This window comes from Notechis scutatus, chromosome 2 (genome assembly GCF_049901735.1).
Source record: "Notechis scutatus isolate UNSWTSFEM ecotype Mainland chromosome 2, rNotScu1.2, whole genome shotgun sequence".
NCBI classification, from domain to species: Eukaryota; Metazoa; Chordata; class Lepidosauria; order Squamata; family Elapidae; genus Notechis; species Notechis scutatus.
The window spans coordinates 209,375,512-209,390,721 of NC_142010.1; the positions used below are offsets into that span (position 1 = coordinate 209,375,512).

Here is a 15,210-nt window from a genome sequence, read left to right on the forward strand (position 1 = left end):
TGCAAATATGCAGAGAATAACAGTTATTGTCTTTCTAGATTCAAAAGTCAAACGACGTAAAGACTTTTGCCGCTTAGGAAAAAGCTGTGGCAAAACTAGACAAAATATCAAAGTGCAAAAATATTACACTGTAATATCAAGGCCATGGTTTTCAAATTGTTACATTTGGCTTTGGAAATTACATGATCAAAAAGCTGAATGAAGAAAATGTGATTATTATTTTTATTTTTTTAACTGTGGTGCTGGAGAAAATGAATGAAAATACGTTATATCAAAAGAACAACAAATCATTCAATACTGGATGAAGTCAAACCGGACTATTCATTAGAAGCAATAATAATGAAGCTAGAATATTTGTGACACGTGATATAAAGACAACATTCACTGGAAAAGAAATGGATGCTTGAGAAAAAATCAAGGGAAGTCAAAAAATCAGTGGTATGATAAAAGCAAACAATAAGTTAATAAATTCTCCCATTCTCCTGTGTTTGGACAGACTTGATAGAAAATTATTATTATTATTACAGGATTTTGACAGGATCACCATATAATATTATGCCTGTTTCATATAGCTTTCTCTGTCCTCCATATATGAATATGCAGAAGAGGCCTTCTTGCAGTGGATAGACAATGCTTAAAATGATGACAATGATTAGAAGTGAGGAGGGGAATTATATTAGAACTCCAGTAATCTATGTATATTACTCTGGACTGGGCCCAGATACCAACATTCAGATTCAATTCCTTTAAATTTAAAATGAAGCAAAAATCAACTTGATCTTCTGGTTTCCTTGTCTTCATTATTGCAAGATTCTTTTCATTTCCAAAAAAAGTCCCCCTCCACATTCTAATTTTAATCTGTGGATCTTTTTCTATCCATTGAAATTCTGACCACTGTATGCAGAAAGACCAAAGTGGAAATGAAAGATACATAACAGCAAACAGAGTTTAACACAGTTAAACTTTATGAATTACTGCAAACAAACACTGCTGGTTTTGAAAAGGGTGTGCTTGTTTTTACATTGTCAGGAGATATCACCATTTCTGGGTACAGAGTGGGAGATTTATAAGCAGGTGGTTGGCTGGCTATCAAACTGATATGTGAAACTACTTGGTTTGTATGTGTTTCCACAGTAAATGATCTCTACAAACAGTTCTTGTCTTTTCATTAGCAAGACTGTGTTGCAGAGAGGCTGATTACTTAACAGATAGATCTGCTGGTACCTGCCTCAGTTGGCAGCTGGGGCCACTTGAAGGTCTGTTGCTCCAGAGCTGATCTAGATAAGGAGTGAGTACAGATTTTATCTTCTGTACATATTTCCAAGTTTTCATTTTAAAACAGTGGTGTTGATATCCACACTGTTTGAAGAGCCAGATCTGCTGTTTACTTTAAAGAAGGTGAGGCAAGGAGATGTTAATAATAATAATAATAATAATAATAATAATAATAATAATAATAATAATGATGATGATGATGATGATGGAAATAGCTAGGAAACAAACAAATAAATGGCTCCGGCCACAAGATAAAAGTGTTCTATGTCTAAAGGAAGAGTCAGAGGATGAGACAGTTAAGTCAATAAATTGACTTCTGCTGGAACTTTCAGTTATCCAGCTAACTGAACGTCAGCTGACTTCAAGTTACCTCAGATATTGTTTCAGCAAATGAACAGACCCCAGCAAAGGGTTTGATCCCAGAATGTTCTGATTTTATCTAAGCCCAGCTATTCCTTTCTGGATTGACTGGTACAATGGCCTTTTTCTGAGTAGACCAGTACTTCTTGGGGTTCTTCCCCCCCCCTCTCAAAAATGTACAGTAGTAACACTGGTTGAATTCCACCTCTGCTCTGGCAGAGGATAAGACAGCCATCTTGCTCAAACTGTGGTTGGTGCCTTTGAAAGGATGCTGGTTAGCATATCTTTTTTACTAATCACTTCTGGGAATTGCTTGTTAACTGGTTTTCAGCTATTAGAAACCTTTGGATCAGCAAGTTTCCAGTTTTAAATACAAGACTCACCTTTTTTCCCTGTGATAAACAGCAAAAGGGTAATTAAAACTTTGATTTTTGAATATTACACATAGATTAAGGATCCAGATAAATTTGAAATAGGATTTTGGAATTCATTATAAAACAATCCTGCAGGTAAGAAAATGCTTTTGTTTGAATTATTTAAAAAAAATAAGATTTTAAAACTGGACGCTAAAAGAAACGAGAGGAACTAAAAATTGCAACGAAAGGAGGAGGACATTCCAATTCAACTTACTAATACAGAATGAAGCAAAATATGTTAACACTGGACACATTGAAAGGTATTTTTGAACAACAGACCCAGAAGTTAATGTTAAGAATGTCTGCATCTGTAGAAAGAATGTATTTTAAAATGTTATGGAAGGGGAACAAGTATTATCTGACATGATTGAAACTGATTTGAAAATGGATTTAAAAACGACAGGCTCCAAGAATGATACTGAGAAGATTGGTCACCTGGCAATCCAACCCAGCCTCCTAGCAGTCACTACCAGTGTCAGCTGATCTCTGAAATAAATTACAAGTAAGACTAAGTATTAAAATTCAGAAAACTGATAATAGCTAACAGGTTTCAATTGCAGTTATTAATTGTGAATCCATATATAATTTCCTAAGTGGAACTGTGACCTTGCATAAGCAGTTCAAATATAATGAATATATTAAAATGGAAGTTTATTGGACTGGACATCCACTTGCCTTTGTAGCTCCTTATTACTAAAAAATTCCAGCAAGTTGGCGCTTATAGTAGTTTCTATAGTATGAGGTAGATAAAATAATTTAAGTAAATTTGGAGTGAATATTTCAAACATGATTTGATTTAAACAGACCTTTAAAAATCAGTGGGTTGGGAAAGGATATACACATTCAACCATTATCACTATTTTATTTGCCCCCCAAAAAAGTATTTCTATGTTCTTTAGTCAAAGATGTGCAGAGGTAGGGTGGGCTTCAGCAGTGTTCACGTTTTCTAAACATATATGTAGGCAGAAAGGTTGAGAAACGATGTTTTGGAAATGCACTCTTTTTTTCCATGTATTGCTTTAAAATTATGTGATAACAAAGTTATTTTAATCAGTTGTTTTAATGATTCTGATGGAGGAAGAAGGGAGAATGTTTTGGGTATGTTGCTTCCAACATATATCATGTTTAAAAACAGGAAGTACATTTTTTCCCCTGTGGTTTTTAATTTGCATTTTGGAGTGCAGCTCCGTTGGCTTCATAATGAGAAATGATAATCCCAATTTATTAGTTTATGCAGCTATGTGTTTCTGTAGAATAATTTATCATATTTCTTGTTCTACAATCTAGAATATCTATATAGATTCAGGCACTCTAATGCATACACCTAGTGGTTGCTATTCATTTCAATAGCAACCAGACAGATCTGCTCATGCTAATAAAAAAATTTCTCTGTATAGGTTTCTCAGTTAACAAATAGGAAGTCTTTCTTGCATAAGATCTTATGTAAAATCATCAGAGTGCAATACTAGAAGATTGGAATTACCCAATTAAGTTCACTGGCAATTTGTAGGATTCATTACCACGTGTCATGAACGTGTCCACAAGCTTAGCTAGTTTTAACAGGATTAGATGATTTAATGGAAATTGTATAACAAGAACCATGGGTTTTCATAGCTAAGTGCACAAAGGTAATTCAGCTCTGAAAATGGTTCCTGGAGAAAACAACCTGCCTATAGAGCAGGGGTGGGCAAACTTTTTGGCTCGGGGGCCGCATTGACTTTTAAAATTTGACAGACGGGCCAGGTCAGCACAAGATTTTTTGGGAATTGCCCCCCCTTCCCCCCCTTTTCTCCTCCTTCCCCTCCCCTCGGAGGCCCCCTGAGTCAGGAGTTGCTACCGCCGGCGCAGCTCCGCGCGGCTCCAGTCCCGCGTTGCCTCGGGAAGGGAAAGGCAAAAAGGAAGAGCCGCGGCGGTGCTTTGCAATGGCAGCAGCGGCACCGGAGGCACAGGCTCAGCGGCTCCTGGTTTTGCCTTTTCCTTCCCAAGGTAACGCAGGACTGGAGCCGCGCGGAGCTGTGCCGGCAGTAGCAACTCCTGACAGCCCCAGCCGGACACCTGAACGGAGCCCGGGCGGAACTGCCTGTTGCTGCTGCCAGAGCACCACCCGGTCGCCTCCTCCAAGCAGCCCGCCCGCCCGCCGGGCTTCCCCTCCGCCACGCGGCTCGGGGCCAGGCGCGAGCGCCCGCGAGTTAAAACGAAGCCGAAAGTTGCTGGGAAGTTGCTCGGGTGCTGGGAGCAGGCTTTTAAAGTGCCACCCGAGCAGGACCGCCGAGCCGGGAAACGGGGCACCAAGGCAGGGCAAGGCTCCACCAGCAGCGGCCTAGCTTTAGGTGGCTCCAAGCAGCCCACTCCAAGCAGCCCGCCCCGCCCACCAGGCGGAACCCTTCCCGCTCCTCGGCGGGAAGACGCTCCAGCCTGCAAGCTTTGCCTTTGCAAAGTTTAAGCCTGGAAGCCCGGAAAAAAAGGGGGATCGGCGGGGACTCATCTTGGAGAGGTCGCACTCGAAGGTGATTTCGAACTCCCAGCCGAGGCCTTTGCAAATTTCTTTTCTTTCCTACCCCTAGATCGCTCCGCACTGTTTTGCATCTTTGGGGGCCACACGGCACAGGGCAATGCGCCACGCCCAGCGATTTTTTTTCAGGGGCGGGCCAGATTGGACAGACCAATGGCAGCGATTTTTTTTCAGGGGCGGGCCGGATTGGACAGACCAACGGGCCGGATGTGGCCCGCGGGCCGTAGTTTGCCCACCCCTGCTATAGAGCATGGTGCTGGCCTTTGTGACAAATTGCTTGCTAATCTATAAAAAGCTTCAGTATGATCCAACATTTTTTTGGTTTTTTGGTTTTAATCAGAGGTGATATTCAGCAGGTTCTGACCAGTTCTGGAGAACCGTAGCAGAAATTTTGAGTAGTTCAGAGAACTGGCAAATACCACCTCTGACTGGAGATTTTACACTATCCTTCTCCTGCCACACCCACCAAGCCACACCCACAGAACCGGTAGTAAAAAAAATTGAATCCCAGCACTGGTTTTAATGTTAACCATGTTCTGGATTGGAAGATATGAATTACTATGGGTAGATAGATGGATAGATGTACAGATGGATAGATAAGCCCAAAGAAAACTTTAGAGTATACATATAATACCTGTCTGCAAATCTTTAAAGATGCCACATTTTCTTACACTTATGAAGTTGCCCCTGCAGCTCCTGTGTCAGCCTTGGAAATGACATAGAAGCTTTAAAGAGTTGGAGATAGGTGCTAGGTTTGCACCCGAGAACATATTTTTAGAATTGAGTGTAAAGTGCTATTCTCAAATACCAAGATATGCCTCATAAACAGCTTACATATGATAAGAAATACATCAGCACATTTATATCTATTACAATAATATAGTACAGTTGAGGAAATGAAACTAAAAGTAAATCCAGTGCTATTCATGCAAAATGAAGCAGCTGCGGAAACTGGTAGTGAAGGGGCAGAATTACATACTGGACTTATGTGCATGAAATGATGGAAGGAAAATATAATTTATCCATAAACATATTTTGTGCTTCTTAAAGTTGGGTATTGTGAATGCAAATGTGATTTGATTTAAGACTGATGTGTTACTTTCTTCTAGCTGCAACTTTAAAAACAAATGATAGATAGATTGCAACCCTGCCCTTGCTGGAAAGAACCACCTTGTGCCTTGGATTTCAGGAAAGAGATTTGTGTACCATTCATGTAGTCTAATTGCTCCTGAGCTTAGACACTTGGCATGGAGCATTGTAAAGAATAATCACAAACCTATTTGGCTTCTTTAAAAACAAAAGTGGGACAAAGGGGAAATCCCAACCTGGCAGCCAAATTAATTATAGCATGAGATATAAAAGGGTAAGAAATACAGCTAAACCTGGTTTACCCCAACCATTCTGTATACCTCTCCATATTTTTCTATCTTTGCAAGTCATCCTTGACTTTTCATTCTCTTTCATTAACTCCTCAGCTTTCTTTTCGGAGGATCACATCTCCCTCTAACCACAATATTCCCAGATTTTCCTTTCTTACTTTTTTTCATATACTTGTTTTCCTCATTCATTCTCTCTGTATGACTAACTACCCTACGGTACTTATTTTTTACTGGTCACTTTTCTATTCAATACACATTCATTCATTACCCATTTATTCTTGATATATCTATCGGCTTTGTTTTATTCAACAAATATCTTTTGTATCCCATTCCCACAGTATTAACTTCCCTAGCTTCCATATAATTTGGCAGGCATAATCATGCTCACATACATAGGTATTATTGATTTTTAAAAAAAACTTCTGTAGATCTTTCTGAATATGAGGTTATTGACAGCAGGAGTGAAGAGCCAGGTTCTATCCATCAGTCCCTTGGTGGGTGTTCTCTAATACATTTTGTTTTAATTTAACCTTTCTGTGAGGAAACTGAACCCTAGCTGGCCAGCTATGTTTAAAACCTCTTCTTAATTGCCTGGAGAAGCTATTCTATTGCCTGCTCTCTCAATTCATTTCTGCCAACATTTCTTTGCAACAAATACACAAAGTTGACTGGCAGAAAGTTGCCACTTCCTGGCTCATTCACACCTACCTAAGAAAAAAAATCGACAATAATTACTTTATTGCCTAAGGAAATAGACATCTGTCAATTAAAGTGATCCCTTTGAACAGCACAGAACCTAGCCAGGCACCCTTAGTGATTGTTTTTTTTCTTGCCTAGTCCTGATGTTCCTGGCTTGTATCTTGTATCTGAAGTCACTGGACAAGAAAGTAAATATCAGGAACCCTGAATAGGTTTACCTTGCTTTGGTTTAGTTAGAACATTTCTGGGGGGGCACATGATTTCTTATGCTATCTCATGCCTCACTGTTTTGTTCCTCTATTCTCTTATCAATGTGAATTCTTTATCAATGTGAATTCCTTTGCATATTTAAAGGAACATGTTCTCTTGCACACTGAGATTGCTTGGAAATACTTGTTAATGTGATTGTGCAGTGGGATAGGTCAATGGGTTGCGTAGTATTTCCAACTTAAAAGTTCTCCCATTTATCATTGTAGGATCAGAAAAATGAGAGCAGCACCCCAATTTTAATGTTTAAATCCTATGTTTTCTGGCTTATCTCACAAGGTGAAAATATACCAGAAGAGCCCTCTGCTTTACTGTTGAGAGTATGACCCTCCAACTTCCACACCATTTGACTTCAACCAGGTTTGAAAGTCTGCCTGCATCTTTCACTAGGAAATGATGGAGAGTAAAAACTGAGGATGGAAAGTCAATTTCATTGCTCTATGGATATTGCAGTCCAATCAAGATAGTGCACCCTCATTTATATACCAATACTTATATTTATATTTATATACTATATACCAATATTTATATACTATATACCAATGACTGCATCTCAAATGATCCATCTGTTAAAATACTGAAGTTTGCTGATGACACAACAGTGATTGGTCTCATTTGAGACAACGATGAATCTGCATACAGACAGGAGGTTATACAACTTGCCTCGTGGTGTAACCGGAACAATCTGGAACTGAACACACTCAAAACCATAGAAATAGTGGTAGACTTTAGAAGAAACCCTCCCATACTACCACCTCTTACAATACTAGACAACACAGTATCAACAGTAGAGACCTTCAAATTTCTAGGCTCTACTATATCACATGACCTAAAATGGACACCTAACATCAAAAAGATCATCAAAAAAGCACAACAAAGAATGTTCTTTCTGTGCCAACTCAGAAAGTTCAAACTGCCCAAGGAGCTGCTGATACAGTTCTACAGAGGAATTATTAAGTCTACCATCTGCATCTTTATAACTGTCTGGTTTGGTTCTTCAACCCAACAGGACAGATACAGACTTCAGAGGATAATTAGGACTGCAGAAAAAACAATTACTACCCACCTGCCTTCAATTGAGGACCTGTATACTGCATGAGTCAAAAAGAGGGCTGTGAAAATATTTACAGACCCCTCACATCCCGGACATGAACTGTTTCAACTCCTTCCTTCAAAACGACGCTATAGAGCACTGTACACCAGAACAACTAGACATAAGAACAGTTTTTCCCCGAAAGCCATCACTCTGCTAAAGAAATAATTCCCTCAACACTGTTCAACTATTTACAAAATGTACACTACTATTACTGTTAATCTTCTCACCACTCCTTATCACCCATCCCGTCCCACTTGACTGTTTCCTAGTATGATTTGATTGTTGATTGCACCCTATGACTATCATTAAGTGCTGTACGTTATGATTCTTGATTCTTAACGAATGTACCTTTTCTTTATGTATACTGAGAGTATTTGCACCAAGACAAATTACTTGTGTGTCCAATCACACTTGGCCAATAAGGTATTCTATTCTATTCTATTCTATTCTATTCTATTCTATTCTATTCTATTCTGTCACCGCTATGTGAACAAGACTGGGCACCTGTATGTTAGTTCAACTGATTGGTTACTTGTCAGGCCAAAGAGATTTCTCACTCTTCCATATCCCTAGCTAATCAACAGTTTGGACTGCTTCTCTGTTAGAAACAAGTCACTTCTTTATCAAAAGACAATGGTTTGAACCCCCAAGTCCATTCTAAACTAGAAGAAGGCTTCTTTGGTTTTGCCTGATGACATGGTTACAGTTCTTTCCTGAGGTACAACTCCTGGGGCAGGGAATATTTTTTTTTTTCATTTTGATGGAAGCAACTTTTTAAAAAATATGTAAGCAGATGGTGCAAGAGCAGGAAAGAATTCATTTGATCACCATTTATAGCACGCACGCACACACGCACAGAGAGAAGGAGAGAGAGAGCGAACAGAAAATCCACAAAAAGAGGAAGATGTATTTGTTCTGTTTAATATTTTAGCAACCAGTCACATTCATGGCAAAAAAATATAAAAGTAATTTGCCATTGTTGTCAGGATTTAAAAAAAAAACACCTTTCCAGTCTAGCTTGGCATTTCCTGATGGTGCCTCATAAAATACTAATAACTTCCAACCCAGTTTACATTTTGAGATTAGCTAAGATTAGTTGCACTCCCCTTTCTGCAGTTCAAAATCACCCTGAGATGGCATTTTTTAAGTTGATGAATTTGCTAGTAGAAGGTATCATGTATTCAAGCATAAAGGATATGACTGCAGTAAAACTTACCAGAGAATGGCCTTCTTTTTGCTTTCAGATTCTGGTTTTTGAAACCTCTCAAGAGTTGTGGTGGAACTTCAAAACTTGCATTCAAATGAGGAACATGAAGCCTGCCCTATCTTTTAAAATATTTTCCCCTTAATTGGGATGGGGTATACACAATATGGAATCTTAAAGAGAAGTTAAAAAAAAGTAGTTGGCATATAGCTGTTGATTTCCTCAGCAGGCTAAGTTTCAGAAGTGTTTTATCTTCAAAGAAAATGACAGGAAGCCTCTTCTCACTCAAAAGCAATATAGAAGTCAGTGCTTGCTTCTGATGTTTGTTCATTTAATTTGAGCAATTTCACAAAGATTCTTTACAATTTATTTATTTTGCTGTAGGTAAGACATGATCTCATGGATCTCTCTCTCTATTCATTTGGAATTATATCAATTGAAATATGTAATTCTTGGTCCATAATTTTAAGCCTTAGTCATTAACATAAAAATAACTGTTGAGTATCTACTACATACTTTTAGATCGAATTCATTCATATCTCCAAGTAGCATATAAAGTGCAATCAAGTATGTGTGTCTATGTGTACTTGTGTGTCTATGCACATACACATATGTTATATAGATATAGATGCATATTTATAGCAGTGTGGTGGCCTAATGGTGAAGATACTCGCTTTCCACTTGGAAGGGTGAGAGTTCAATCCTAGGTAGAGGCCGATGTTTCTATCTTAAGGCACAAAGAAAAAATATCTGCTGTGAACTCCACGTGGCGTCAGGAAGGACGTAAATGTCAGTAAATGCTCAGTTCCATCCAGTTGTCCCGACTCTACTTTGAATTTAGAGATTACAGGGTCATAAAAAGGGAGTTGTTTAATATAGCATATTTACATACATACACAATTGGAATATGTATATAATGGGAATTGTAGACCAACATATTCAGAGATCCCCTGGCTAGAAAAAAACTGCCTAAAATTATCATTTTTAAACAAAAACTCCTTCTAACAGTAGATGGAATAGCTATGTTTACATGACATGTTAACTGTGGTTTATTGAAATAACTATTTGGCTTGGCTCATATCACATCACACTCTGGATCGCAAACAAGCCAACCACATATCAGCCAGACACGTTGCCTCGATTCAGCCACTAGCGGAAGATAATTTTTATTTTATCTCTACTGCTATGAAAATATCATCTACAGTGAACGTTTATTTACAAAAGATTATGCCTTGTAATAAAATGTATTAGTCAGAAGAGATGATACCAGACTCCTTCTGATTTTTTTCTTCAGATTCTTTCAGTACTGTAAAGGCAGAGAAGCTGCTTTGGACAGTTGGCAATCTTATCCGATGCACCAGTGCCCAAATAACTGATTTCCTCTCTTCCTTAACTGATGCAGAGTCTGGGGGGCTTTAACAATTAATGCAGCAGGTCCACACCTCTGAGGGAATGCCAACATAATCCCTTCTCCTTGCCATGGTATGCACGGAAATGAGATTGTTAGCTGGGCCTCTGTGGATTTCACCAGATGTCATTGGGTACAGATTAGAGGCAGGAAAGGGAGTGTCTCAGCAGCGAGTAGTTGCCTTTGCTAACATGATTATAACCTGTGCAAGGACAAAAATATATGCTAGAAGATACCCTGCAATATTAAACAACTGATGCTGTAACACAAGTCAATTCAAGGCTGTCGTTTGGTCTCCAAGAACCACTTTGCTTTTCCCCTGAGAGGGAGCTGCCTTCAGGTTCCTAGCAGAACAATATCGGGGAGGGGGAGAATCGGGGAGGTTACATGGGTTGCTGATAATTTTGCTTGGTTTGCAATTCGGTGAATGGAAGAGGTTTTTAGGCCTCGTTGTTTGAAAAAATATATATACAACGGAGCATAAATTATTCACTCCAGTGGACATTAATCAAAGAACAGTAAGTATTAGCAGATCAGAATGCTTGAAATTAGGTTGGTGGAAGCAAAAAAAACCTTGATGCACAAACCCCTCAGGGTAGACAAGATGACCTAAGAGTCTACTTGTGTTTCTCTGATTCGATTAGCTTAATTGCAACAAGACCCATCTTTTCCTAATGGAAATCTCTGCGAGTCAATTTAAACTGTCCTTCTACTATCCAAGACCCGATCTTTTGGTTACAGCTTAATGTGATGTAAAATGAAAATTTTCTTTCATCCAGCATTAAAATGGAAAACAAAACAAGAATTGTTAGAAAAACAAACAAGCAATTCTCCACGCCGTCCTTAACCATGCGGTTTTGCTAAAATAACTAAAGCATCCCATACTCTGTAATATAAAAAGTTGTTCTTAGTTTCAAGGAAAACCTCTATAGGTATTACGCTGCCCAAAACACAGTCTTTAACTTTGTGGGAAGAAAAACAAAAATGAAGGGGAAAAAAATGGATTCTAAGGATAGGCATTTGAAATGAGAAGACCTAGAGGTTAAAAGCTGCAGAGGAATTGGATTATCTGGTGACTGCATCAGTATGTCTGCCATCTGCTTTATGGATGAGCCTTTAAGTAAAAAAGAGAACTCACACAGTATAGTATATGGGTTGATAGTGTCTGCATTGAGTGAATTAGGATTTAATGTGCGGTATATCACCTTGTAGCATGGATCTGTAATCTTTTGAACAAATTGCAAATTACAAGGATGAAGTTACTCATTGTCCATGCACACTTTTTTTTCATATTCCTGTATACACATTTTATTCCTGTCCCACAGGGTTCTCTTCCTTCCAGCTGTGGAAAACCAGTGCTATGGTCCTCACCAATTAAGTGAAAGTTTGATCAACTGTTTGGCAGAGACTGGATTGATTGGTTTGCTCCTATTAATGGCAGGATAACATTTGAAAAATATTTCCTGCTTGTCAGGTTGATCAGCTAGCTAACCTATAGAAAAAACGGGCAAGGCTCCCTATGGCTGTACAAGCTATGCTTTTTCTTGACAGGAGCTCAAAAAGCTTCTAGGTTTATCCACGCTGATCATAGATGTAGAGAAGGAATGTAATTGTGTTATTCTTTAAGTTTGTAGAGGCTTACAGTTAAGTCCAGAAAGTAATATTGTTAGCCTAAATAAAAATGGCAATGAAAATACTGCTTAAAAGGTAAAATTTCCTTCAAGTAGAGCTCAATTTCTAGTGATCTCTTCTTCAACACTAGTGCAAAAAAAAGGTCTCTGTGTGTCTGTGTACCGGCCATGTAATACTTTGCCTTGTCATGTCTCTTTTCTAGTCTTCATATGGTCTTTCTTGTAGGCCAGTTTGGTTTGCTAGTATTCACTAAACTTCATAGTATACTATAGTGGTGGGATTCAAATGTTTTTACCACTGGTTCGGTAGGTGTGGCTTGGTGGGCACACTTTGCGTGCATGCACACATTTTGTGTATGCGCATGTGCCAAATGTGCACTTTGCGCAGGCGCAGAGGCGTTTGTGCAGGGTCAGAGACGTTCTAACTCACCTCCTGCAAGCCTGCATGATCCTGGTTGCTTTAGCAGCTGCCGTGCAGCACTCTTCTATGCCACACAAAGCAGCTGCGCTTCAAATTTAGAGGATAAAGGTGAGTATGGGAGCCCGGGCAGGCACGTGGGCCCAACAGCAGAGCAGTGGGAGAGAACCGGTTCAGTCTCCGCTGCTTATCGCTGCTACCGGGCCAAACCGGTAGAATACCACCACTGGTATCCTAGCTTCAGTGCATCTTCTTCACTGTCCTTTGGATATTCTTCAAATGCCCCTTCTTCAATTATATGCTCTACTTGCAGCATTCCATACTCACCTATGCTCTTTGGTAAATGGAGTCTGTCAACAACACTGGATGGATGAAAGGTATGATTCATTGTCATTATTTATTCTGGTCTTCCTACCAGGGCTTTTAGTTCTGCTTGAGTCCAGTTCACTATTCCAACTGTGTATAGAATAGGTGTTACACTTGCCCAGGTATTAATTGCCTTGATGGTGTTTCCTCTGCTGAGCTTGGACTTGAACATCTTTCACTTCTAACCTTCTTGACTTCAGTATGCTTAAGAAGATTAGTGAAAACATCATAAGAGTGAAGAAAAGTTGCTATTGCCTTTTAGTTAGTTTTTGACATCTGGTGGATGCCTAGACAAACCCCTGGAGTTTTCTTGGTATGATTTTTTTCATGAGTGGTTTATCAATGCCTCTCCTAGGGCTGCAAGAGCATGACTGACCCAAGCTCACCCAGCTGGTTTTATGCTAAGGCAGGACTAGAATTTATGGTCTCCCAGTTTCTAGTCTGATGCCTTTAACTACTACACAGGGGTGTCAAACTGGATTTCTTCGAGGGCCGGATCAGCATTGTAGTTATCACTTACCAGCTATGTTTAACTGGTGCAGGCGTAGTCCTCTTCCTTTCAGCCTTTAGCAATACCCTCCAGGACTCTTCTGATTTCAATCAATCAATCAGAATAGAGCTGGAAGGGACCTTGGAGATCTTCTAGTCCAACCCCTTGCTCAAGGCAGGAGATTCTATACCATTTCAGACAAGTGACTGTACAGTCTCTTCTGAAAAACCTCCAGCGATGGAGCACTCACAACTTCTGATGGCAAGCTGCTCCTCTGGTTAATTGTCCTCACTTTTAGGAAGTTTCTCCTTAATTCCAGGTTGCTCCTCTCCTTAGTCTCCATTCATTGTTTCATGCCCTGCCCTCTGGTGCTTTGGAAAACAAGTTGAACCCCGCCTCTTTGTGGCAGCCTCTCAAACACTGGAATATTGTTATCATGTCCCCCCAGTCCTTCTTTTCTCTAGACTAGCCAAACCCAAATCCTGCAATCGTTCTTCATATGTTTTAGTCTCCAGGCCTTTAATCATCTTAGTTGCTCTTGTTTTCACTTTTTCCAAACTTTCAACATCTTGTTTGTAACGTGGTGACGAAAACTGGAGGCAGCATTACAGGTGTGTAATTGCCCAATTTGGGGAAGTTAAAAATTTGGGGAGCTAGAGGAAATTGCTTTTTCAAAATTGGGCTCTCCTGCTATCCATGTCCCAGTACTCCAGATCAACAATGTGTTTTGGGAGTGCTAAATCCACACTCAAAACAATCTCACTGAGTAGCTGATTCGGGAGGTGTGGAGGGCAAAGAAAGGATGTTATCCTGCTTTACCTGGCAGTTCCGATGACCTGGATGGAGTTGTTTTGACTATAGGTTTGACGCTCTATTAAAAAGAAAGTGCTAAATGCGTCCTCAAAACAAGCTCTCTACACAACTAGCTGTCAGGCTAGGGAAGCTGCAGAGTAAAATGGGAAAGCCTTACTAGGCAGCATTCCTTAACCCAGCAATCAGCTATCCATTGGGCTTGAGGAGGTAATCAAATAGCAGATAGCAAGTGAGATAGCAGATAGCAACTACACCTCAGCAGGTGTAGTCAGATGTCAAAATCATACTCTACTCACACCAATGGGGTGTTTGGAAGAAGACATCAACTGATGATGTTCAGCAACACCATCATCTTCACACAAAAGAATAGTGCAATAAGGGGAAAAAATAATGTGGGTGTGAAGAAAAAAATATATGCAGGGATGCCTCCATGAAATAGTTACCTAGCCTTTCTGGTTTTTCTGAGGCGTGGCTCATACTTATAGGTTGATATAAACAACTAGAGTAGATATAGAGAAAAGTAGGATGCAGAATAATGACCCACTCATAGCTACTGCACTGATAGAATTGTATCCTCATGTTATGCAAAGATTCTGTTTCACATAGAGCAGGAAACTTTATACAATTTGAGACAAATGGTTGTCCAACCTCTTCTTAAAAACCTCCAGTGTTGGAGCACTCATAACTTCCGGAGATAAGCCATATCCACTGGTTAATTGAAAGTTAATCAAACTTTTCATATTATAGGCATACTGAGTACATCAGGTGAGCTAACCTATCCAATACTTTCCCTGCTGTCAACCAAGAAGTGCCATTTTCTATGTATTTGTTCATTTTATTTAAAAGCCTAACTGGTTGGTGATTTATTCCCGAGTA

At 39.5% G+C, this 15,210-nt stretch overlaps 1 long non-coding RNA gene across 1 annotated transcript in view; it reads left to right on the forward strand.

Annotated features, from left to right (window-relative positions):
- Positions 1–5,887, forward strand: part of LOC148132492 (uncharacterized) — a 28,420-nt gene extending 22,533 nt beyond the window's left edge. The window contains exons 2-3 of the long non-coding RNA XR_015748087.1: positions 2,455–2,553; positions 5,673–5,887. This is a non-coding gene — a long non-coding RNA (uncharacterized LOC148132492). The remainder of the gene's footprint in view (positions 1–2,454; positions 2,554–5,672) is intronic.
- The last annotated feature ends 9,323 nt before the right edge of the window (positions 5,888–15,210 follow it).